Genomic DNA, 26,818 nt, shown 5'->3' with positions numbered 1-26,818 from the left:
TGAATCAACAGTCTTGGGAGCAGCATGAACAAATGTCTTTGAAATTGGCACATGACCAATACCATAGACCATTTCTTCCTCTGGTGGTGAGTTAAAATCAAAGTGAGGAAGGCTAGTATAGTTATCATTAAAAGGCGGTGGTACAGCAGAACTATCATAGCCTATACCAGTCTTTAATCTTAACTCCATCTGTGACCCAATTAATTTATTCAGCTTTTCGGAAGCTAACTCAAAGTTTTCTATGGCAATCTTCTTTTCGGTTAACTCAATTTCTAATTTAAAAATTTTAGCGTTTAGTTCAACTACTTGATTTTCATGACGCTTTGCTAAATTTCTAGCAATTGAAACTTGTTCCCTAAGATCGGCCATATCATTACCATGAGTGTTAATTCTGATAGCGTAAATCTTTGCAGCCTTTTTAAGATCATCATTCTGAACTCTAATGCTCTCAATTTGATCTAGAATTTTAGCATTATGGTTTCTATAATGAAGAACTTTATCAATACATTCTTGATAGCAGAGTTTGTGTACCTCGGGAATGAGAGAGGCAGGTGTAGGAATCCCATAAGTGGAGCTTGACGAGGTGTTTGCTTGATTACTTCCACATGCAGCACACTCGTGGATGATAGGACTTGCTTGACTGCTCACACCCGCATCACTTGTCTCATCTTTATTTTCTTTGCACAAAAACTTGATGGTAGAAGTCAACTCTGAGAGTGTTAAGGTATCCAGGTTCGTTATTCTCCTGATGGTAAACACACTGATGTTCCATGTGTAAGGCAGTGAATTCAACAACTTCATGTTGATCTCAGACAACTTATTTGTGATACCGGCACTTCTCATTTCAGTGACGAGTGACTCAAATTTGTTAATGATGGAAGCAACCGATTCTCCTTTAATATGGTTAAACATGTTAAATTCCTCTTTTAATATGTTCTTTCGGTTCTCCCTCATATCCAGATTCCCTTCAAGCTTAGAATTGCAAGACATTTTTTTTAATGAAAAGTAAGTAAAAAAAATTAAAAAGTTTTTTTTTTTGTAAACGGGTCAAAGTTAACGGTCAATGGGTCAAAGTCAAAGGTCAACAGGTCAAAGCCAACAGTCAATGGGTCAACCCTTTTCTCTAAGATCAAACACTCTTGAAACAAAAACTGCTCAAATAGCTAAGTCCAAAGTATTCAAATAGTAATTGTAGTCAAATGGACAATTGTATTCAAATGTATAAGTGTATTCAAATAACAATTGTATTCAATTGAAAATTTGTATTCAAATGAACAATTGTATTCAAATAACAAAATGTATTTGAATCACAAAAGTGTATTCAAATAACAATTGTATTCGAATAAATAATTGTATTCAAATGATGAAGGATTTGAATACTATTTACTTGTATTCAAATGGACAATTGTATTCAAATAACAATTGTATTCAAATAACAATTGTATTCAAATGAAAAATTGTATTCAAATAACAATTGTATTCAATGAACAATTGTATTCAAATAACAATTGTATTCAAATAACAATTATATTCAAATGAACAATTGTATTCAAATGATGAAGGATTTGAATACAATTTCTTATGAACAATTGTATTCAAATAACAATTGTATTCAAATGATGAAGGATTTGAATACAATTTACTTAGAACTCGAAGGCTTGGATTTGAATACAATTTTCTTAGAACAATTGTATTTAAATAATGAAGGATTTGAATACAATTTACTTAGAACAATTGTATTCAAATGATGAAGGATTTGAATACAATTTACTTAGAATTCGGAAGCTTGGATTTGAAAACAATTTTCTTAGAACAATTGTATTCAAATGACGAAGGATTTGAATACAATTTACTTTGAACACGAAAGCTTGGATTTGAATACAATTTTCTTAGAACAATTGTATTCAAATAACAATTGTATTCAAGTGACAAAAGTATTTGAATTCCTCTTTTAGAATGTCACCAACTCACTTTCCTATCACCTTTCTCAAACCAACCCAAATACATTCATAACACTACAAACACAAATATTTTGAGATTCACACACCAAAACCAATAACTTTTCAACCAAACTTTATCATCTTCAACATGAACACACTTATTTTCTTAGAAACTTTGAAAAATTTATTAACCCGAAACCCACTTATTTCCTTTGAAAAATCCGTCTTTTCACACACAAGACCAAAATCCAAGGTTGTGACCCAAGATCTACAACTAGTAGAGCCCGAAAGCTCTGATACCAATTGCAGGTCCCGAAATCGGATCAAACAACAAAACAAACTAAATACTAGTTGTTCTTGGATCAACCTCACAACTAGTTGGCGGAAACAACTAGTTGGACCGAGATCTCGGATCTTGTATGTGTGTAAGAGAAAACCGAAACTTGGAAGGAAGAAAGGTTGAGAGAGTTTCTAAGTTACTTGGATGAATGAAAGATGCAAGTGTTTATTCACAAAGTTGGGTTTTTGGATAAATGGGTTAAGTGATCCTTTATATAGGGTCCCTATTTCTCCAACAATTACATTTTGTCCTTACAAAATAAACGTACTGAGGTACGTATTACACCGACTTTTTGCGAATATAAAGACATACGCAATCCTAACACTAATATAGAATATTGGCCCTACATACATGCTTGATCGGGCTGTACCGCATGCAAGTCTGGTGATGCTAGCCTTTGCATGGTCGGCGCTTACGTTCATCAAAACATGTGAGAGGATTTACTATCACTTCTTCTTCGCTGAATATTACATGGATGACAAAGTCGTCATTATCACCGGCTCCTCTTCTGGAATCGGAGAGGTACGTACGTGTGTTAATGTGTTATTGTTAAGTAGTATTCAATTCATTTAACTTTGCATAGAGGGCTTTTGATTAGCCTAGTTGTTTACAGGATTTGTGATTTTTGTTAGTGCACGGTTTTGTGTCTAGAGTCTTTGTATTTATCGTTAACGTTATTTTTTATTAATTAATGTAATAATTAATGTTTATTATTATCTAGTTCGCTAAGTTAAAGGCTAGTTCGCTAGGGGATGTTAGCGAACTAGCCAAGTAATGTATTCCCTCCTGATTCGTTAGGGGATGTTAACGAATCAGGGGGTGTTTCGCTATGATAATGTATGTAACGAATGAGTGGCTGGTTCGCTAGGGGATGTTAGCGAACCAGATCACCTTCTATATATAGTGAACTACTGTTCACTTTTAATATAAGTTTTGAAAAAGTTTTTGAGATGTTTTTGAGCTAATTAACGAACTGCTGTTCAATCTCTCTCTCAAGCTTCACCTAATGTTATACAAATGTTACTGATAATATATTGATAATATATATACATATATACAACACTGAATCGATGTTAATTATGAGCTCGATTTACACTTGATTTGGTGTTTCAGTTGTTATTGTTATTAAGTTTTTCTGTTTTATAGTTTTTGAATCAATTTGTGTTTGAATTGGTTAAATTATGGACGGATTGGATTGAGTTTGTGTTGTTTAAGGTATTGGATAGATGTGGATTAGAGGAATTGAGGTTTGATTTGGATTTGAGTGGTTTGTTATTGATTTTGGTTTAAGTCCGAAACAGGGTTGTGTTTTGGTCAAAATTGGTTTGGTTATTGAGGTTAATCGGTTACGAGATAATGTGTATTGGATTCGGAATTTGATTACGAGAAGATTGATAGGTTTATTGTACGATTTGGTTGAGTAACGAGGTTGTATTACAAATTTGTTATTGTTGGGTTTCTGGGTTTGATCTTCAAAATTTCTGGAAAAATTGTTTGAAGATTTGAAGATTTGAATATGAACGTAATTCGCTATCATTTGTATGGTGATTCGCTATATGTTTATCTGTGATTCATTATCAATTTTGTTACTTCGCTACCTAGTTCGTTAATCAATTCGTGTGAGTTATTAGTTCGTGTTATCTAGTTCGTTAACTAGATTAACTGATTCGTGTGACACGCGTCGACGTTGGAATTGTGTCATAACAACCTTTGCCACGTGACATAAGGTGTCAGAGTTTGTTACAAACGGTTGTAACAACCTGATTCGTTATAGTGTGATTCGCTAATCCACTGTAGCTGATTCGCTAAGCATTCCTTAGTGATTCGCTAAGTTTATTTTGGTCAATTCGTTTGGTCAATTCGTTAAGTTAACTTGGTCAATTCATTAAGTTGATTCGTTAAGTTGATTTGTGATTCGCTAAACTAATCCTTTGTGATTCGTTTGGTCAATTCGTTAAGTTGACTTGGTCAATTCATTTGGTCAATTCGTTAAGTTGACTTGTGATTCGCTAAACCTTCATCTCATTCGTTATCAGTTTCGCCATTTGGTTGATTCGTTAACCTTATTTGTGATTCGTTAACTCTCAATCTTAACCTTGTTAAGAGTTGATTCGTTAAACACTGTTCACAGTTCGCTATAACTGTTCACAGTTCGCTATAACTCTTCTCAGTCGCTATAATAGTTCACAATTCGTTACCCAGTTCCTTAAACCTAGTTCTTTAAACTTGTTTAATTTTCAAAGATGGCTGGTATGTATGCATTAGCGTCTCAAAACATGTTGATGCAACAGATGTTGCAACTTGATACCGAGATAGGTTCGCATTCTAAATGTCCAAGATTGATGAAGTTCAATGACTTTGCCAAGTGGGAACCTCGGTTTCGTGCACATTTGGGATCTGTTCATCCTGATTGCTCTTACTGTCTTGATGAATTTTATGTGGCACCAATGATTGGTGATGATACTGTTGGATATACTCCTAAAGCTGTTTCTCAATATTCACAAGAAGAGAAGAAAGCTTTAGAAATCGAGATAAAAGCCTATTCTACTTTGACTATGGCATTACCAGAAAATATCTTTCATCAAGTTGGTAGTATCAAGAGATGTGCGTCTTTATTTCAACATCTGCGTATGAGAAGCATGGGAAACACAGCTGAGAGTAAGAAAGTGATGCTCAAGTTTCAGTTTCGAAACTTTAATTTATTGAAGGGAGAAACGGTTGAAGAGATGACTACTAGATTTAGTCATTTAATTGCTGAAATGGACAAGATGAAAATGGAAATTTTTGAAAGAGATAAAATTGACACTATTAAAAGTGTGCTTCCAAGTTCTTATTCAACATTTCTAATGGTCTTGAAAGAAAATGACTATTTCTTGAATAAAGACTTGACGGCACTTGAATTTCTACAAAAGGTTGAAGCTAGAGAATACGATCTTAAGTGTCAAAAATCCTCCAAAGAAAATCAAGATCTAGCTTTCTATGGTGGAAGTATGCCTCTAGTTCAACGATCTCTCCAATCACTGCTTTTCTTACTCATGCTGCAAGTGAAAAAGAATCAACTATGTTTAATGATCCAAAAGTTTGTTTCTACTCTGCTGGTAATTCGGGTAATTCTGGAAGTTCAACTAATACAAATCCATTTGCTACACCATCTAGTGTTAATATGAAGGAAGCTGAGCAAAACTTTGCTTTTCTGACAGCTTTTATGTCTTCATATGAAAACTTAGTGAGTAGTAAGATTGCCACAAGTGATTTAACAGATGAGGACTATGATCAGATAGATCCAGATGATCTAGAAATCATGGATTTAAAATGGAACATGGCTATGATCGTTCGTAAAGTTAAAAGATTCATGCAGAGAACTGGAAAAGATCTTCCAGCTTTAAACAAGAAGTTGGGTTTTGAAAAATTAAAAGTAAAGTGTTATAATTGTCAAGAATTTGGGCATTTCGCAAAGGAATGTGACAAACCAAGAAAAGAATACACTGGTTCTCGTGGTCAAAATCAAAATGCTTCTACACCACGAGGAAGTGATGCTGAAAAGAAATCATCTTCTTCTACAACACAAGCAATGTTAGTAGATGGAACTGATTGGTCACAACGGTTAATATGTAATGATGTTCAAGCAAATTAGGCTATGTTTGGATTACACAATGATTGTCAAGATGCAACTGCTAGTGAGATGTCTTCCTATAGTGATTCTGGATCTGATTCTGATGACTCTTGCGACAAGTCTTCCAAATCAATATTCGCTTGCATGGCCAAGATCAATGAGGTTAGTAACTCTATTTCTGCTACTTCATTTGTTAAAGCATCATGTGTTGACTGTGAATCTAACAAATCTAAGTTAGAAGCATTGAAAAATCAAAATGATAGTCTAATAAGAGAAATTGCTTCTCTTAAGGATACTTATCGACAATCTCTTGAATCTCAAAGGAGGTCTCGAGAAAAGATTGAAGCATTGTCGACAAGTAATCACGATCTCAAGGCTGAGTTATCTGTGAAGATGACAATTAATGAACAAAAATTTCAAGAGATTTTGAAACATCGTTCAAAGATAACTGAGCTTGAGAATGAGGTTCTTGAGTTGAAGAACAAGTTGGGTAAATTTCGAAACTCTTCGTTTTTGTTAAATGAAATCATTGAGGTATCTGGAAAACAAAAAGATTCCAAGAAGGGTATTGGTTTTGTTGAAATTCCACCACCTTTCCATAATGATTATAAAATTAATCCTTTTGCAAGAAAAGAAGAGGATTTGATTCAAAAAGATTCTGTGATTTCTGAAAAACCTAATTTGGTTAAACATGAAATTGTTAAACCCCAAGTTGCTCCTCAAAAACCACATGTGGAAAGTAAAAAGGTCTTTGTTGAAAATGTTGACAAAGTGATTATTGAGGATGTGTTTGAACCTGAGATAATACACAAGAATAAGAACATTCCTAGTTCTAATCATATTCTTTGCGAACCTCAAGAGTTTGAGGAAGCTGTGTATGGTTCATTCAAATCTCAAGTGAACAAGGAAGAAACTGTGAAAACCAAACCAGTGAAGGCAAAGAAGTCAGTTAAACCAAAGATTTCTGACGAGGACTTAATACGTTTCATTAATCCTCTGAGTTCTAAGTCTTCATCGGCTAGAGTTTTTAAGTTAAAAGGAATAGACACGATGTTCACAGAAAAAGATATTCCAATAAGTATCATCAAACCTGAACTTATTGAGAGTGTTTTTGTCAATGAAACTTCAAAAATTCAAGAACTTGAACGTGTGTATGCTCAAACAAAAACATCAGTTCAATCTGACCCATTGACGAAGGCAAAACAATTTTTAAAACAAGCTAAGAAAATTAACTTTGTGAAGTCAACTGGGACAGATACACTAAAAAGTTTTTCGAACAGTTCTAATTTAGATTTTTATTTAAAGAAGAAATCTGAATTATCTGATGAGTTTGCTAAGAGCATGACTAAAAATGTGAGTCATCATCAAACTTCTGGGTCATTCATTCCAAATACCTCGCCACAAACAAGAAAAGAAATTAATCAATCTTGAGAAAGTACATACTGACTTTCAGAAAGCCGATCTGTTTACTAAAGCTTTTGATAAAACACGTTTTAAATTTTTGCTTGATTTAAACGGATTGAAGACTCTCGCTGATATCCTTAAACAAGGATGACTATCTTTATTTTCTGTCATAGTTTTCTTTTAAAATTTATTTTGGTTTTAGGGGGTGAAATCTAGAAAATACAAAAAGAGAAAAATCTGAAAAAAAAAAATTTCAAAATTCAAAAATATTGTGATTTCTGTTCTTTAATGGTTTTTCTTTTAAATATTTAGAAAAACCAAAAACATTTTAAAATTTTGAAAAACCAAAAAGAATGTGATTTATGTTTTGTACAGAAAAATCCAAAAATCCAAAAAGATTGTGAAGTTTATTTTGTTTATAAGAAAACTGAAAAAGACAAAAATATTTTGTTTTTTAAAGTTTGTATAGAGAAAAACCAAAAAGATTTTTGCAGGCGTTTTTAGATTATTTTCTCGCTAAAATCATGTCGGTTATTTAAGTTTGTGAAACATGCTTGCATGTCTTGGTCCTATTATTCACTTGTGAATTGATGGTTAGCCATTTATTTATAAACTTAAGTTAATTAGGGCGATTAAATTTATCTTTTCTTTATTTTATGCTCCTCAAAATTTTGAGTTTTTGAAGCAAAAAGAGAACATGATAGTACATTGATTATCTTGACCCCAAATCCAGCAAAAAGTAAGCTTAAAAGACTGTATGCCTAATTGCATTGGTGCATTGGTAGGTCTTAAAACAACCCAGTAGAGTAAAGTATGTGATATAAACATAAAGGTAAGCCAAATTGAAAGGGGTGTTAGTCTCTAGCAAAAGTCTTGGTGAGGATGGCAAAAATGTAATAACCAGTCATACTCAAGCCTTATATTTGTTGATCAACCAAAAATAAAATAAAGCAAATAACAAGCGTTAGGATTCTGGACACTGTGAGTCTTTATGCGGCTTAACCGTCTGGGTATTCATAAGCATGAATATTTCACTTGCTTTCTAGAGCAAACCCAAAGTCATTAAACTTGATCACCGCTGTACTTCGTACAATTTAAATTACTGACTTGATCAAAATCCGCTGTTAGTCATACAATTGTTCCTCCCTTGCGTGCGTCTTAATACCAATAAGAAACGGACCCCAGGGGATACAATGTATGTAAGCCGACAGATGGACTCGTGCATACTCACTCACAGTTAAGGAAACTTGATGCATTGCTCAAAAGTTCAAAATTGGTATAAAAAATTTTGATCAACAATATAATGGTTTAAGTCAAGTTAGGGTGATTTAGCAAAAATCAAATTAAGCTTGAACCGAGATTAGGGGCTGATAGTTTCTGATATTCTGTGCTTTAATTGAACAAATTAATCATATCACAAAAATACTTGAATGTGTGTTATTAGATTTATGTGGATAACAATACCAATGACCAACTTATCGCCAGTCATAATATCGCTGAAATATAAAACTGTGATAGAAGGGCAATTTGGTTAATATGATTCTCTGCTAAAACTCGACAAAAATACAAAAATATATGTCGTTTGATAAATCATTGAAAAATACAAAAAGATTGTCTATTTTTATGATTCGGTTTGTTTTTTTTGTAAATACATTCTTTATTCTTTATTCTTTACAAAATCCCAAAAAGATTTTTTTTCTTCTTTCTTTCTTTACAAAATAATTTTTTAAGTTATGTTTCGGAAAACTGAAACGTTTTTAAGGTATTTGGTAGTCGGGATAAAAAGATTCTCGATAACCTAATTTATTTATTTTATTTAATTATTTAATTCATTTAATCATTTAATTTAAAAGAAAATATTAAATAAAAGATTTTTTTTAGAATTTAATTCGTTATTTATGGATAACGAACTAGGTGATTCTTTAGCGAACTAGCTTCTGGTTCGCTAACCTAATTCGCTTCCGCACTCTGTAACGAATCATCCCTTCGTTATGCATATTTAACGAATCATGACACGAATCATGTCTTGATTCGCTACTTTTAATTTAACGAATCAAGTAGTGATTCGCTAACCTAAGGTAAGGACTGAATTAGCGAATGGGCTAATTCGCTAACTTTATTCAAACGAAGTGCCCACTTCGTGCCAACTGTACCTCGGGTTGCGTGCAAGGTTATATAAGACAAGAAAACGAACAGTTCTTCACTGTTCGCCTTCTTCATTCACCTTAAAGTAACCTTATTCAAAATTCATCATCATCATCATCATCATCATACTCAGTATATCCCACCAATAGTAAAGCTATGGTAGGGTTTGAGGAGGGTAAGATGTAGGCAGCCTTACCTCTACCCCATAGGGATAGAGAGGTTGCTTCCGGTGAGACCCCCGGCTCGATAGTAGTTTTGCATCAAGCCTTGGACATAAGGCACATAGCACTCAATCATCGGGACACCGACTGATCGGTGCATGTACCCTTATCTTTCAGCTATCAACGCCACTACATGATGCCTGATTAACCGTCCGTCACTTTTAACGTTATTTTCACGAGATTAGTAAAATAACGTCAAAATTAGTGCAATTTCACTTTTGCCCACCCGAGGGTTCACACATATATACATCATATGTGCGCACCACAAGCAGGGCTAAACCTTATTCAAAATTGTCTATGAAATTTCAACCTTCACGTTTTGATATTTCTAAGATATCTTTGAATTTCTAAGGTATAGCCGATCATGGAGATCTAATTTTCGTCAAAAATGGCTAAGATTTGATAGTTAAATTATGAACTTTTAAGGGTTTAAGGGTTTCCGAAGTTTTGAAATCCATTTGTGTATAATTTATGTTAATAACTATATGATTTTGATGTCATTGTGATCGGAATCATATTCTGATACCCTTGGTGGGCTTCAATCATGATTTGATTGTTGTTTGCCGGGTTAATTATAGTTTCCTGTTATCGGTGTTTACAGTGGGTTCGTCTAACCTATGTACTTAGAGATTTTGAGTCTTAATCTCATTCATCTTCGATTACGAACGTAATTCCGAGTACAACGAGATCATTATTTTGATGATTCGACGATGGTTATGGCCTAATTGTATCTGGGTTTATAAAGTTGACTATTGTTGTTCATCTTAATTTTGACCTTGACCAAGGTGGTCAAAGAACAAGTCTTAATTATGACCATTCGTTAGTCTTAGCGAATTGGGACTGTTTCGTGTTCAATTCGTTAAGATCTTACACGAACTAGCTAAGCGAATAAGATGTTACACGAATCAGATATGGATTCGCTTAAAATATAATGAACTAGAGTTTAGTTCGTCAAAATTAAATAGTAATTCGCTATGTTCAGTTCGTTAAAGTATTTACTTGATAGCGAATCGCCTGATTCGTTATCTTATTGTAACGAATCCGTGTGATTCCCAACGAATGACATTTATTAAATAAATTAATTTCAATATTCATTTAATTTAATTAAAGAATTTAAATCGTCTAATACGCGTAATTAGATTAATTACACATATCTTTTAATTATATATTTTGATGTCTCTTCTCATATTCGATTTTATTATACAGTAAAACATGGCTGATCAAGAACAACAAAATCAACCACCACCAGAACAACCTCCACAAGGACAACCACCACAACAAGATCAACAAGCTGAAGTGATCTTATTGCGTTTGATAAAAAGCACAACATTTGTGCTTATGTTGATCAAGATGTGACTGATTTGGAAACGTTTGGAGCTATGTTGACTTTCTTACGACGTTCAAAGATACACTATGCATTCACTGCTAAACCTAAAGTGTATCTTAGTATAATCAGGCAATTTTGGAACACGGCGGAATATGTTGAGGCAGATAAATTGGTTCGAGTTACAATCAATCAGATTCCAATTACGATTGATGTTGAGGTCATTCGTCGGTTACTTCAATTTGACGATAATGATGATATCCCGAGTGAATTTGACAGGACATTGGTTAGAGGTTTATTCACACGCTTGAACTATGGTGGTGATATTCGTAAATCTATGATGAACAAGAACGGGTTGTGTCCACCATACAAGTATCTGTTGCATGTTCTACTTCATTGTATGAGTGGACATCGCGGTGGGTTTGATGAGTGTCGCCTAAGTTTGCAATCGGCGTTTGTTGCCCTAATCCTGAACAAGCCCTTCAACTACTCAGAACTCGTCTTTGATCATTTGAAAGAACAGGTTCAGCAAACTCTGCAGTCAAAGAAGTTCTTGATGTATCCTCGCTTTTTACAGCTAATTATTCAGGATTTGATTCCGAATTTGGTGATTGATCGAACGTTGGTGAACGATGTTCTTGACATGGAACATATGAAAGCTGAAACGGTGCATCGTATGTTAATTTATAGAAAGGAAAAGCCACAGGACAAACGGATGATTGGTCATATAATCAATCCGGATTATGTATGTCCTCCTAATGAGCGCTGGATCCACGATGATTCGGATTCCGAGCGTGAAGGGGGAGAAAGTGGGAACAATGATGGTGGAGATGATGATGGGAATGATGGTGCTGGTGGAGCTGGTGAAACAGCTCTTAAAGAACAACAAGATGCAGTCGATTCTGCATTAGCTTACACCATTAAAGCTCAACTAGAAAGAAAACGAAAAGGGAAAGCGGTGGCGACTAGTACTCTGATGCTTACTTTGCCACCATCGAAAAAGAGACGTGTTTCTAAAGGAGCTGGGGTGGTTATTGGAGTACCACCACCACCTCAATCAACTCCTCAAAGCTCGGCGGTGCCGCTAACTACTAGCACTCCGATGCTTACTTTGATGACGACATTAGTGTCACACGAGAGGCTCGGTCTTATTCCTCAAATGGCGTTAACCGAGATACCGAGACCTCCTGCTGCATTGTCTACAGTATCTCCTACTACATCAATGAGACCTCCTCCTCCGCCAACAACTACTCCTCCTCCACCTCCGCCTAGTGATGTCTCATTCATGAGAATCACTTGGCCTCAAGGACCTGTTCAACCGGTACACCCATCTGTATACAACTTGCCACCAGGTCGTCAAACTGAAATGCTGTTGAATCTTCTCCACCTCTATGAAAATCAAATGGAAGCTGACCGTCAGAACCAGGAAAAGCTTATGGAGAATCAACGACGGATGATGGGGTACATTTCTTTCTGTCAAAAGGAAACTAAAGCCCTCCGTGAGATTGTTACGTCTCAGGGGGTGAAATTGAAAGAGCAGGAGGAAATTATCCTACAACGGACATGTAAAGATGATGCCCTGAAGTGACTCAAGAACGATGATGAGGATCCTGACGAGTCGGGTGCTGGGGGTGAGCCGAAACAAGCTCACGGTTCATCTACTGGTGCTGGTGTTAGTGGCGGTGATGATTCGAGCAAAAAAATTATTATTTATCAAGATCCTACATCTGCCAAGCCAATTGAAATGATTGCAGCTAACACAGTGATATTTGTAGATGGATCTGGGGTAGTTAAGAGTGTGGTGAATAGAGACGAGATATAGGTTGGTGAGTTTGTAGAAAGATCTTTGACACGGGAGCAGATTTCAATACTGCTTGGGCTGAATGACGATCAATTAAATGTGTTAGAGGCTGAGCCCGATGTTGAGGTTGTGAATGAAGAAGATTTGGATGAGGATCCGTTGTTTATGAATACGGATTTTATTTATGAGGATGAAGAGATTGAGATGGAGGATGTGACTGCTGATGAGTACCTGGACTTGTATCAACACACGAACGTTGATCAAGGTGCTCCGGTATTTCAAGAAGAGGTGTTTAAAGAGACTGAGGATGAATTGGAAAAGGTTGTGCAGCGAACAGTACCCTCACTCAAAGAAGTGACTGATGAGGACGTAGAAAGATGGTTCAAACGTCATAAAGTGGGTAAAATTATCAGTGCTTATCGTTATGTAGATCAAGAAAGAAAAGATACTGCTGCTGCTTGGGTTAAGACTAATCAGGTGACTACCTTCAAGACCGTTTCTAAGGTACATGGTGATATTGTCTCCTGGCTCTATGATTCTGACCTTAAAGTATGTATAGTCAAGTGGGAAAAGGGTGTCCAGTATTACGAGAGGATAATGGATGTTCTTACATTGCCGCGGTGGGATATTCGTACCCTTGCGAGACGTCCATTTATCAATCGTGGGGGTTACCGAACAGCTGAGTGGTTTCACCAACACTTACTGTTCGAGGTCAATCATGGCTTCAAATTCTTCAAGCCCCAGGTTCCAAGACGTAAGCGCATTGACGAGATTGATCCAAGGACCGGCTGGAAGAAACTTGTCTTGAAAGTGAAGCCGCCAAAGACGATGAAAAAGGTTCCTGTGAAGACAATTCCTCAAGATATTTATCTGTCTTTCAACCGTTGGTACTATGACAATCGTACTGGCGAGGCCGTTATTGTTCGTGGTCGAGGACTGCAGACCGAGCTCATTAAGATAATCGACCCGATGTGGTTGGTTAATTTATCAGAGACAGACAATGATGTGCTACACAGGAAGCAGATTTTGATCGAGCGCCAAGAACCAAGAAGATTACGACCTGGCTATGCAATTCCAACGAGTCGTTCGTGTGTGTCATGAACATGGAATTCATAGTTGCAGGACTGGCAGTCCAAGCGCTTCAAATAAGTTAAAGACAAAGAGCTCAAGACGAGGGGGTGTCTGTTAGTGCACGGTTTTGCGTCTAGAGTCTTTGTATTTATCGTTAACGTTATTGTTTATTAATTAATGTAATAATTAATGTTTATTATTATCTGTTTCACCAACATTTTTTTCTTTAAAACTTCAAAGAAAAGATAGAAAAAAATTTATAACTATACAATTATGTCCTCATAATAACATGGAAAAGAGAATTGAGATAGGGTAAATTAGTGATATTATAAAGTTTTCCTTCACAATTCAGTCATATTTGAAGTTTTAAAGAAAAAAATGTCTAACTTTTCTTTCCATACTCTTTCTTTTCTTAAAAAAAAAACTCAAGAATGAAAAAAGAAAAATTTTCTTTACTTTTCTTTTCCATACCTTTAAATAAAAAACTCAAAAATGCAGTGTAAGAGTAAACTAGTATTAGGAAACCAGGCTCTCTCTTAGAATTGTTCATTTTTGGGAGGAAGTCGAAAATGATTTTGGGTCTGAAGTAATAAGTTTTTTTTATGAGGTTAAACCATTAAATTTTTAAATGTACTTGCTTTACTTTATTATGATTTAGATTGTGTAGAACTTTTTATATAAAAACTACAATTTAAAAACCCGCGCTTCGCGACGGGACCGTTAAATCGAACGAAAAATATAAGTAAAAATGCTAAGGCATAAACCCGCTGCAAGTCGATGTGAAGTCAATATCTATCAAGTTATGAAATCGAAAATAAACAAAAAAATAAACCCGTCAGTGCCAAAATACAGCAAATTATCATATGTGGGACTAAAATGAGCGGGATGTTACAGCTGCGAACCAACACAAATTTGGTTCGTATCAACGGTACCAACTCAAATTCATAAACATAAATTAGTAACCTAAACAAATATTTTAAAGGCGAGCTAGATATCAAACGTTGAAACGCGGCTATAAACCATGCGAGATGAGATATTTTTAAATCATGAAAAAAGTTCCGGTCATTGTAAAATATGTAGCTAAGTTTAAGAAAATCGTTTAACCAACAAATAAAATATGTAAGCCTGCACTTGCCCATGTTTAGCGTTTGAAAATATAATTTGTTAAATATTTTATGGTTGGCAAAAAAATCAGAATAAAAGAAATAAAAACTATTATTTTTATTTATAGATTTATAATTAGTGAATTAGTGGTTCTAATAATTATAAAATATTAAAAAAATGAATAGTAAAATGAATAGTGACTTTGTGAGGAAAGATAAATCCCCTTTTTAATATATACTAGTAACAGTGTCCGCGCGTTGCTAGAAATAAAACGAGAATTTGGTTGGTTATGGTGCAATATTGGGTATGTAACTTTTTAAGATCTTTAGTTTGAAAAACTGAAGTTCTAAATGTTTGGTTACGATTAAAACTATATATAAGATATGGGTTTAAATGGTGGTGGGCACCTTTTAAAACTAATCTTAGGGTACTGACAAAACACTTTTTTATCAAACTTATAATACATATTTATTGTAATTAAACAAAATATGAAATACAATGTTACTAAACTATGTTGCCACTTAATTTGGCTTGCTCCATGTATTATATTCTATGAAATATTATTTGAAAAGAAAGAATACATATATACGTTGGCCATCTTGGTTTTTGATTAAAGTAAACTACACATGGTGTGTAAACATTTTAAAGAAAATAACTAAATCATGAAAAGTCACGGTCTTATAGTTCTACTCTTTAAGTCTTTAATTGATTGTATAGTTGTACGTATGAGTACCTTTTTGGGCAGCTAATTAATGTAACTGAAGGTAAGAACTGAATATATCACCGCCGGAAAAATGGAATAGAAGGTGAACATTTGAATAGGTTGCCAGCGGGGAAAGCTCACAAATATAGGGTAAGCCCGCTCTTCACGGCATGTGCAGGAACTAATACCAAAATAATAAACATAATGAACTATAATCAGTTTAACTTTATGGCTTGAAAAGCTCGTGTCACTGTGGCTTTGCATGCCGTCCCTGATGTATTACGAATAAACACTAATTTTTATTATGTATTTCAAAAACAAGGTGACCACCCTTTGAACAAATTTTGTACACAACTAATGATAACAAATGTAAACAAATCAAAACTTGAGTCTTTGGATAACTTGAAAATATAATTAAATAAAAAAGGAAACTGCCTTCTTCCATAAAAATATCTCAATCTCATAGTTGACATTAATTTGCTTCCAAACCACAAATAGTTGATTTAGAAATTGAAGAAACGTGGATCGACTCACTGGTAGACGATCTACTTTCCTCGGGTGTGATTATGCTATTTCACCGATGGTTTCTCTTGGATCTGATGGGTCTGGGTTCTTCCACCTACAAAATGAACAGCACCGTAAACTTACCCCTCAGAAAGGGACAGAGGGGTCCTCTTTGGGGTAACCCTCCGGTGTGAGAATAAGTATTTGTGGGAGAAGATAATAATATGTGAGAGTAAGGAATTTGGAGTGTATTGCTTAATAGCTGAATACTCTGTAAATGTATGTAATTGGATGTGACTGTATGTTATGTTGTCCCCTCCTTGTGGAGTTGATGTGATATTTATAGTGCTAGGGTTTCCCATGATTGGGCTCAGACCCAATTAGGGCTTCGTTGGCCTCTTCCAGTTGCTTTGCGCCACGTGTCCTTTTGGACACCTGGTGCTTTTTCATTGGTTATAACCACGTGGTAGCACATGGGTTTTGCTGAGTTGTCCACCTTTCATTGGCAGCTGTCAACATCAGCATATTATTATTCCTTAAAAAGATACCTTCTGGAAGGTTGTCTGACGTGCACAATCAAGGTTGCCCTAATCCTGATTTGGATAAGGACGAGGTTGATTATGTGCATGTGTGATACGCGCCTATCCTGAGGATGCGCGAGGTCTTCTCTTTATTCTCACGCGCAGATGTTTCATGCGCAAATGTGATATGCACGAGCATGTGATATGCGCCACGCGCATATGTGATATGCGTGAGCATATGTGATGCGTGAGCATATGTGATGCCTGAGCATCTGTGGTGCCTGAGCATGTGATGCCTGAGCATGTGATGCATGAGCATATGTGATATGCGTGAGCATATGTGATGCGTGAGCATCTGTGGTGCCTGAGCATGTGATGCCTGAGCATGTGATGCATGAGCATATGTGATATGCGTGAGCATATGTGATATGCTCCATGCGCGTAGGTTTTGGCTTTGTGCCTTCATAAAGTCTTGATTTCAAGCGTCTTGTCTATATCTTGTGGGTTGACCCGCCTCGCTCGGTGTTGAGGCGGGTACATACCTCTTCAAGCCCCCCCAGTCTAATGTGTGTCTTGTCTCGCGCGAGCGAGGCAAGATAGATATTAGACTTAACAGTTTGCTTTTTTAGTAATGGTTTGTCTTTTTCTTCTTATTACTCATCGTTGCGCGAAATTCTATCCTTTTTGTTGCAAACGAATCGTCCCTGCACGTGGTTGGTTGTTGCTGACATGCGTCAGTGATGGAGACGTGTCAGACCTTTCGTGTGCTCGAGGTGCTACAGTTGCCTTTCGTGTCCCCTCACATGCTGTCAGCGACACGTGTCGCGCTCGCGTTGGTCCGTTCCTGCGAGTGGTGGCGCGTGAACTCTGGCAGCAGCTGTAAAGTTTCTTTTCGTGTCCCCTCACACAGTGTCAGGGACACGTGTCGCGCTCGCGTTGGCTTACACCTGCGAGTGGGGGCGCGTGAAGTCCAATCAGCACCAATTTTTCTCTCTCCTGGGCCTATAAAAGCCAGCCCTTAGAGTTTTATTTCTTCATCTTCTTTGCTGTTTTATTCTCTGCTTTCCTTTCTTTCCTTCTATTCCGATTACGTGTCTTCTGCTTCCAGATTTCTGTTCTTCAGAAGCATCGTTTGTCTGTTTTCACCGTTGTATGTCTGATAGCTCAGACAACACAATCTCCCCCATCCATTGCCGTGTTAAATCGTTAGTAATGTCTACATTGAAGAAGACCGGCAAGGGGAAGAAGGCTGCTGAGGCCTCATCGGAGGAGGTAGGCAGGACCAAGGCCGTGAAGAGGTGGAATGAAATCCCCTGCAAGCTGAGGCAGGCCGATCTTGACAGCCTTATCGCCTCTCAGGGTTTTCTCCCTTTGTTTGGCTGCATGTTGCCTGGGGCCGGGCAAACGGCGGCGGACCCGCCTGCCGGCTATATATCCCTGTACTGTCATTTTTTCACCCACTGCAACCTTCGTCTCCCGATGACAAGGTTTGTAGGTGCGGTGCTTAGGTTCTATGGGATTCATATATCCCAAGTCCATCCGTTTGGACTTGTGCGCATGACTCATTTTGAGTTCATGTGCAAATCTCAGCGCGAGGAGCCCACCCCTCGGCGCTTTCAGTTTTTTTACAAGCCCAAGATCCAAGACTCTTGGTTCTCTTTTATTCCTCGCAGTCAGAAGGTGAAGTGCTCCACTGTTTCATTCAAGAGCCTTCATGACTGGTCTGAGAGGTTTTTTTACATCAGGGCTGGTGTGATCCCCATCCGCATGACCATGCGCGCGATTTCTTCTGCGCCTGCGGATGTGGGTGTCTTCAAGAACCCAACTGGCGCCTGGGTTAAAAAGTTGACCGCTGAACCATCCCCCGCCAAGAAAATTTGTGAGGAGGCGCTGGTGGGGGTGGGTATGAGCAGGAGGTGGGCTGACAGCACGACTGAGCCCGTGATCCAAGTTGACGGCTTGTGTAAGTTGATCTCATTGCATTACTTCTGCGCGAATACTTATCTTTTTGCTGATATCATTTGATTTGTTTTGTGCAGTCAGCAAGGAGTATGTCCACGCCGCCTATGATGAGCATATGGAGGGTGGCTCCGTCGCGCTGGGCGCTGGGGAGGTTGGCTTCCCCGATCGCTTTGATGACATGTTCATCCCTGTTGATCTGGGATTTGTCTTTGACAGCGATGCGCCTGGTAAGCCTTTGTACTTATGCATTTTTCTTTATAATACCAAATTTGGCTAACATTTCTGTTGCACGTATTGTAGATGCGCTTGAAAACTACGAGCTGGAGCTCGCGGAAGAGGAGGTGGAGGAGGAGACGCCCCAACTAAAGCGTAAAGCTAAGGGGAAAACTGGCGCAGGGGCCAGTAAGAAACAAAAGAAAGATGTTGCCCCTGTTGCTCAGGATCCTCCTACTCAGGCGGGGGGATTTGAGAAAACCCAGGAGTTTCCCTCCAAGTTTCCCTTGTCTTCCCTGCCTCAAAAAGTGGGCAGGCCTCCTGTCCACACGAGGTATGGTGCGACTTCCTCCTCCCTTCGCGCGATGGAAAAGGGAAGTGGCGTTGCGCCTTCGACAGGTATACCTTTTTTTATCTTTTATGGTTCTATGAGCGCGATTCTGATAGAATTACTAATGAATCTTTGCTCACTCAAATGTTTGTAGAGCCGGCGACAGCGCAACAAGATGCCGAGGCTGCGCCGGAGGTCGCTTCGAAGTCCCCTGTTTTACCCTCGAAAAAGGGTAGAATGGACTTCATGGCGATGTTTGCCTCGCGAACGGAGTTGTGCCAAGGTACGTATTGTGCTTGTATTTTCTGACTTTTTTCTTTTAGACCAAGTCATGAACCATTTCTTTTTGTTGATTTTTTCATAGGAGTCGTAGCTGGCGTACAAGCTGCTGGCGGCACTCCTGGCGCCGGTGCCAGCGCCGTTGGCTCTGCTCCTGCTCCTGCAGGCGATGAATCTCCCCTCATCGGGATTACTAAGGAGCAGGAGGCCGTTTTACGCGCCGATCTGGCGGCGTCGAGACCTCCCTCACCTCCTCCTGCGCACAGCCCTCCTCGCGAGCATGATTTTGGTTCTAGGTCGCAGGAGAAACGGCCTGTTTCAGAGGAGGATGAGGAGTTTGAAGTTGAAGACTCCGACGGCGGCCGCGCCAGCCCTGCAGCGCCACGAGATTTTCCGGCGCAACCTTCTGGTGGGGCTGGCGCTGACTTTTCTGCTTCATCCCCGCAGTTACAGGTTCGTTTTTGCTCCTCTGCGCGGACTTTCATATTAGTTTTTTTTTTTTTGATGACTTAGATCATTACTTTGTGTTTGCAGGAAGCCGATCACATCTACCGCCCGAGATGGAACATTACTGAGGACAGCTCATTTCAGTCCATGGGTGTGTGTGAGGACTTCTGGGCTCATTCTGTGCCTCCAGCTGAAAGGAGGTTTCAGGAGGCCCGCGCTCGCGATGACTTGCTTAAAGATCATCTGTTCGCTGGGTCGGCTTTCTTTGCTGCCTCCCAAGAGCTTCGCTATGATTACGTAAAAGTACGTGATGCTCTTGCGGAAGCCAAGCAAGAGGCTAAAGTATCTGCTTGGCATCTTTCTGATGCTCGAGAGAGAGCTGAGAAGCTCCAAGCAGAGCTCAGTGAGAACAGGGCAAGTGCCAACACCGCGTTCGTTAAGCGTGGGCATGAGCTCCAGGCTGCGCGGGATAAGCTTCAGGCAGCCGAGGCGGACGCGGCCAAGTACGCGCGTAGAGTGCGCGACTTGGAGCTGGACGCGGAGGCGCGTGACCAAGCTCTTGTCCAGTCTATAACTGACAAATCATCGCTGGAGAGTGAGGTTGCCCGCCTGAAGAAGGAGCTGGCGGCCGCGCAGGCCGATAAAGATGAAGCCTTGGCGACGGCAGCGTCTAGCCAGGAAGCACTTGATGCTGCGCGGGCGGAGAAGGAAGAAACCTTGGCGGCAGCAGCGTCCGACAAAGAGGAGCTGAAACAGAGTAAGGAAACTGTTGAGTTGTTAAACTCTCAGATTCCTGCCCTCGAGACGTCTGTTGCTTCCCTCGCGCAGGATCGCCAATGGCTAATCTCACAGGGCATGACTCGTTGCGCTTACGCGATGAAATACTCAGACGAGTTTCAGGCCCTTGTGATGGATTGCAACGCTGCCGCGCGCTTGGTTGGTCGAGCTGAAGGGTTTACGGATGGCTATGAATATGGCATGTTGAAGAAGAACCCATCCGAGTACCCTTATCAGAGCGACTCTGCCTGCGCGGACATGGCCGCGATGGGGGAGAAGTATTTGAATACTCCCATTCCCATCCTTGCACAGGTATTTTAACCTTAATGAGATAACCTTGACTTATTTTCCAAGTCCTTTTATACTCATATTTTTCCTTATAATTTGCAGATATCCGCGCTTGCTGACCAGCCCGATCTCGGCGCGCTAAAGAAATTACTTGACGAGTGCGAGGGGGCTGGTGGCGGCGATGATGGCGCGGGGAATGCTGGCGTTGCTAGCGGCTCTGGCGTGGCCAAAGGATCCGCTCCTGACACTGTCGTGATAGAAGACTCCATTCAGGACGAAGAACTTGACTATGGTCAGTTTGGAGATGACGAGGAGCGGGCTGCGCCAGATGCTGAGGGCGGTGATGAGGATTATGAAGAGGCTGACGTCGACGTGGAGACTTGAGAAGCCCTTCATGTTTTTTGTATTTTTATTTGTAGTTTGTATCTTTTCATCTTGTATACTTGTAAATTTCAATGCTTTGGAATGAAATTTTGTTTTTCCCTTCTTCGCATCTTGCGCATTTCCCATTCATCTCTTTATATTGCATGTTTGCTTGTTGAATATAAGATATGCTTGCACGTTGAAATAAGAACAAGGTTGTAAGGAAATTATTATACTTAATCCTTGTCATATTGTAAGTGATTTTGCCATATCTTGATTATGTTGACACGTGCCTAGGCGTTTTCATTATTCCTCTTTTGCGCGACGTTATCGCGCATTTATTGTATGGAATTATGAGTTTTTTAGCCTTTACGTATCAATATGTGTTGCTCAGATACCCATTACAATTGCATGCGCGACCTCGACCTGAGACCTTAACAACTATGTTTTGGCATTTGTTTTGCCTTAGTTGTGTTTAGGTATTTTTATGGTCAGGCTGCGCAGTATGTAGGATGGATGTTGTGAGTGATTTGAGCTAAGGCTCACATATTTGGGCTAAGGCCCTGACGTTTTAGAGTTAAGACTCGTTAACGCGTTTGAGCTTGAAGCTCGCGCATGTATGTTTTACTTCGTTTTATTTCGTTTTGATGTCAATACAATGTTGTCATATTGCTCAAAATTAATAAAGGGAAGTGTGAAACATGTATGCAAAAGGTAATAGAATTGGGCTAAGGCCCTGACGTTTTAGAGTTAAGACTCGTTAACGCGTTTGAGCTTGAAGCTCGCGCATGTATGTTTTACTTCGTTTTATTTCGTTTTGATGTCAATACAATGTTGTCATATTGCTCAAAATTAATAAAGGGAAGTGTGAAACATGTATGCAAAAGGTAATAGTATCCACATTAAGAGAAGATAGCGCGTATCATTATTCATAATGGCTTAAAAAGCCTTGATTACAAACTTGACATTTTTTACATGAAACATTTTCTAAGCTGTGCCGCGTTCCATGCGCGCGGGATCTTCTTTCCATTCAAATCTTTTAAAGCGTATGCGCCTTTTCCCAATTCTTCCGAGACTTGATAAGGTCCCTCCCAATTGGGGGACATTTTTCCCGGGGGTATCGCGCGGCTAGCTTCATTGTTTCGAAGGACAAAATCATTTTTCTTGAAGTGGCATTCTTTCACACGCTGGTTGTAAAATATTTTTCCAGTTTTTTCTTGTATTTGGCTTCACTGATGATAGCCGCCTCTCTGCGCCCTTCAAGTAAGTTGAGATCCAACCTTCTTTCGCGCTCGTTATCAATCTTGCTCATCATGAGCACTCTATGGGATGGGCATCCAATTTCTGCTGGAATCATTGCCTCCGTTCCATAGGTTAGGCTAAACGGGGATTCGCCATTGCTGGTTTTGCTTAATGTCCTGTGTGCCCACAGGACATTAGGTAGCTCTTCGACCCAAGAATGGGATTCTCCCTCCAACCTTTTCTTCAGCCCATTTAACAAGCTTTGATTCGCGCGCTCCACTTGGCCATTCCCCTGAGGATGGTATACCGAAGTGAAGATTTGGTTGATGCGCAATTCCTTGAGCCAGTTTGATATCTTCCTGTCAGTGAATTGTTTGCCATTATCGCTCACAATTTCCATGGGCAAGCCAAAACGGCATATGATGTGGCTCCAAATAAACTGCTTCATCGCTTCGGCTGTGATTTTTGCTAGTGGCTTGGCTTCAACCCATTTTGTAAAATAGTCTACTGCCACTACCAAAAATTTTACTCGCCCTTGCGCTTGCGGTAGTGGACCCACAATATCGATTGCCCATTTGTGGAAAGGCCATGCGGAGGTCACCGAAATCAAGTTGTTCTTTGGCCGCATGGTGTTTGGCGCGTAGCTCTGACATGCTTTGCATTTTTGGATCTCTTTTAAAGCGTCCAAGTACATGCCTGGCCAATAGTAACCTGCGCTCATTGCCTTGGTAACCACCATGCGCGGGCCAGCATGTATTCCACAGATTCCCTCGTGTATCTCTCTGATCACATAGCTTGCTTCCTCAGCATCTAGGCATTTCATGAGCGGTCCCAGATAAGAGCGTCGATATAATGTACCATCAAGCAGTTCATAGTTCTGCGACTTGTGTCTTATCTTCCTCGCCTGTGCGCGATCGTCTGGTACTTTTCCCTCCTTCAAGAATTCCATTACTGGAGTTATCCATGATGAAGGGGTTGTATGAGTTACAAGGACAGACTTCGCTCCCACCGACGGGTTGCTCAATACTTCCACCCTGACATCTTTGCCAAAGTGATCGAAGCTGGTTGATGCCATCTTGCTCAGCGCGTCAGCAGACTTGTTTTCGCTGCGCGGGATATGAATGATTCTGAAGCAGTCGAATTGCTCGATGAGCTTTTTCGCCTGCTCTAGATACAGAGGCATGGTGTTCTCCTTGGCATCATAAAGGCCATTGACCTGTGCTGCTACCAAGTATGAATCAACATGGGCCTCTAGCTTTTTAACTCCGAATTTCTGCGCAATGCGCAGGCCAGCCAGCAAGGCTTCATACTCAGCTTCATTGTTGGTGCTCTTGAAGTCCAACCTGATGGCGTAAGTATATTCATGATTCTCTGGATCCACCAGCTTGAGGCCTGCGCCAGACCCTTCGTTGTTTGAAGCTCCGTCAGTGAACAAACTCCAAACATTTTCTTCATCATTGGCTCGCGGAGGGTCTACCTCGCGCTGAGCCTCTTCAATTTTTCCTTCGGGGACTTCTGCAATGAAATCAGCCAAGTGTAGGTTCCTGGACGGATCGTACACGGGATGTCTCTAACAACGCAGGTGCGGAATCCCTGCGTAGGTAGATACGAGTGTAGAGTATATAGAGATCGAACACACAAGCAATAAACCAACCACGTTATATTGATAACAAACACGTGACCCGAGGTCACCGTTACAGACTATGACACGTAACTCGGTTACTGAAAACTGAAACGAAAACCCTAAACGAACAACCTTAAACTGTTTCGTCTGAAACAGTATATAAACACGACAACTTCGCCACAGGCGAAGTTGTCAATAACTTCGCTGATTCAACAAGTTCGCCATAGCGAACTTGTTGACAACTTCGCGCATTACAAAACAAACATAAACAAAACATAATTACATTACAGACTCGATTACAAATGCTAGACTATGAACTACTGACATACATGTACCAACAGACTCCCCCTTGGCAGTAGCTTCATATCTTGATCTTCAAATCTTGAGTCTTGTAATCTTTACCTCTACGCGTGCGCCCCTTCTCTCACACATACCGACACTACCCTTTGATATTTCCTAGCTTGATCCTTCCAAGCAGGAATGTAGAAGATCTTCTTCTCGTTGAGCACTTTCAAATCATCCTTCGATAGATTAACAAGATGCATCGGGTCGTACACCCGAAGTACTTCTTGTTCATCCTCATCTTCCATTACCGCCTCAGCTGTCTCACAATCCACGTACCACCATTTTAAATCTTTTAGGACGTTCTTGGGCATAACTTTCATCGGTACTTCTTTCAAATGACGGACTGGTTTATACTTCATTACCATCCAAGGTTTGCCGTCAGCCCTCATTCCACGATCTTTGTCTTCTATCAACTTTCCTTTTTGAGGCTTTAGGAGTTCAAACTTTTTGTCTTTAATGGCTTCTTTCCAGACGATCTTCCCAATGATTCTTGCCATATCATCATTACTTCTATTGATCAGCAACAATCTCGCTAAATCTCTCACCTCACATTCTGGTAAGGAATTCAGAGATCTCAACAATCTCTTAAAGTACTGAATGCCGTCGTACCGTTTGATCACAAATAGTTTCAGCTCTTTGTCGTACAACCAGCATATGATTCCTTTCTTTGACTCTGCATAGCCCTTTATATTATAAGTCTTTCTGAACATCGTTGGCACTGCAGGCTTCTTGGTTTTAACAAACCACTGAGCACAGCCTTCTTTCCAGTTCGGCTGCTCCTCCCATACTGTATCTTCTATCACACTCTCATCCCCCAATTCTGATCTCTCAACAGCTGGAATCTCATGTTCCACTGACTCATCTACAATCTCACCTTCTTCTAACACATCTTCCACATTAATCTGTTCTCCAATCCTCTCAATCTCATCCATAGGCAACACGTCATCATCATCCATCAACTCATTCGTCCTCCTCCTCATCCAACTCCTTCAACGCATCAATAACGTCTTCAACATCAGCGTCGTCATCCACAACTACAACATCATCACCATCTGCATTTGTAGACTCCCCCTCAGTTGTGGAAGCTCCAAGAGCCTGAGAGGTTCTTGGCAGCTCATCACCTGCACCTGAAGGTGCATTGGGATCATCGTCATGATCTTCTCGTCTTTTCGTTCTCAACTCATCGCCCCTACACGTCTTCTCCCCCTGAGATGCCAAGTAATCCTTGAAGGCATCTATTATTCGTCCATGTTCTACCAGGAGGGCAGCTTGTAGTCGATTGGATTCCACTAGGCGGTCAATAGTCTTTGACTGTTCAGCAACAATCCGCTCTAGCGAAAGAATCCTCTCGGTATCTGAAGTAGGCAATGGAGTTGGTGGAACATCAGCAGAAGTGACCGCAGGTGGTACACTTGGTAACCCTGCAGTAGAGGTGATTGTCGACTCCACAAACCGTGCAACTACCACCGGTGGATTAAGCGGTTGAGGTGGTAGGGACACAATTGTTGGTGCCGACGTCTCGATCGCTGAAACCTGTGCAGTAGTAGGAATAAGAGACATACCAGATAGGGCAGGTGGAGCAAAACGTACTAGTCTTGAAGATTCTCCAGCTCCCGAACCTATCCCTCTCTGTTCTCTTCTTGAGCGTCTTAGCACAATCTGTACTGCCTCCTCTTCATCTACTTCATCCTCATCCTCCCCCACAGTTCTCGGCCTCTTTCCCGTAGTCCGTTCACGAGACACCATAAGTCTTCTTGCCTCAGCAAACGTCTCGTCTAGATCAGAGTCAGCTACCGAAGTAGCTGCTCTGGTAACATCCATAAACTGAGGACCCGAGACATCCATATCAAACAAACCATGTCCACTAAAAGCAGCATCTAGATCAACGTTTTCAGCAGTGGACACAGCCTGAGATATAGTAGCTGGCACAGCAGCAGAAGATACAACAGGCGCAGCTGATACAGCATGAGGTGCTGCCGCCTGATGTGGTTGCGGATCCCTGAACTCGTCCCCTCCTGCAGGAACATACTCCGGGTTAATGAGATACCCGAAAAGTGGAGTATGCCTGGGACGCCGCTCAGGGTTGCTTCGAGTGCTCGACGTTCTGCACTGAGCAAAGATACGTTTTGTTACACACTCAACGTATCTGATAGGGCGTCTTTGCGGTACAGACGGAGCGACATGATTGATAATCATTTGTAGGAACCGAGGATACATAATAAAACGCTCGCGCGCCGTCGCCCGTCTCTGACGATC

At 39.8% G+C, this 26,818-nt stretch overlaps 1 pseudogene across 1 annotated transcript in view; it reads left to right on the top strand.

Annotated features, from left to right (window-relative positions):
* The first annotated feature begins 241 nt into the window (after window positions 1–241).
* LOC143534900 (11-beta-hydroxysteroid dehydrogenase B-like) overlaps window positions 242–26,818 on the top strand; it is a 63,896-nt pseudogene continuing 37,319 nt past the window's right edge. Inside the window, exons 1-2 of the transcript XR_013135624.1 lie at window positions 242–278; window positions 2,642–2,802. The product of XR_013135624.1 is annotated as an 11-beta-hydroxysteroid dehydrogenase B-like (transcript). The remainder of the gene's footprint in view (window positions 279–2,641; window positions 2,803–26,818) is intronic.

Source organism: Bidens hawaiensis, unplaced genomic scaffold (assembly GCF_021521415.1).
Source record: "Bidens hawaiensis isolate Kalapana, Puna unplaced genomic scaffold, B.hawaiensis_p1.1 tig00010348_1, whole genome shotgun sequence".
NCBI lineage: Eukaryota > Viridiplantae > Streptophyta > Magnoliopsida > Asterales > Asteraceae > Bidens > Bidens hawaiensis.
This window is presented reverse-complemented; position numbering and strand designations above follow the sequence as displayed.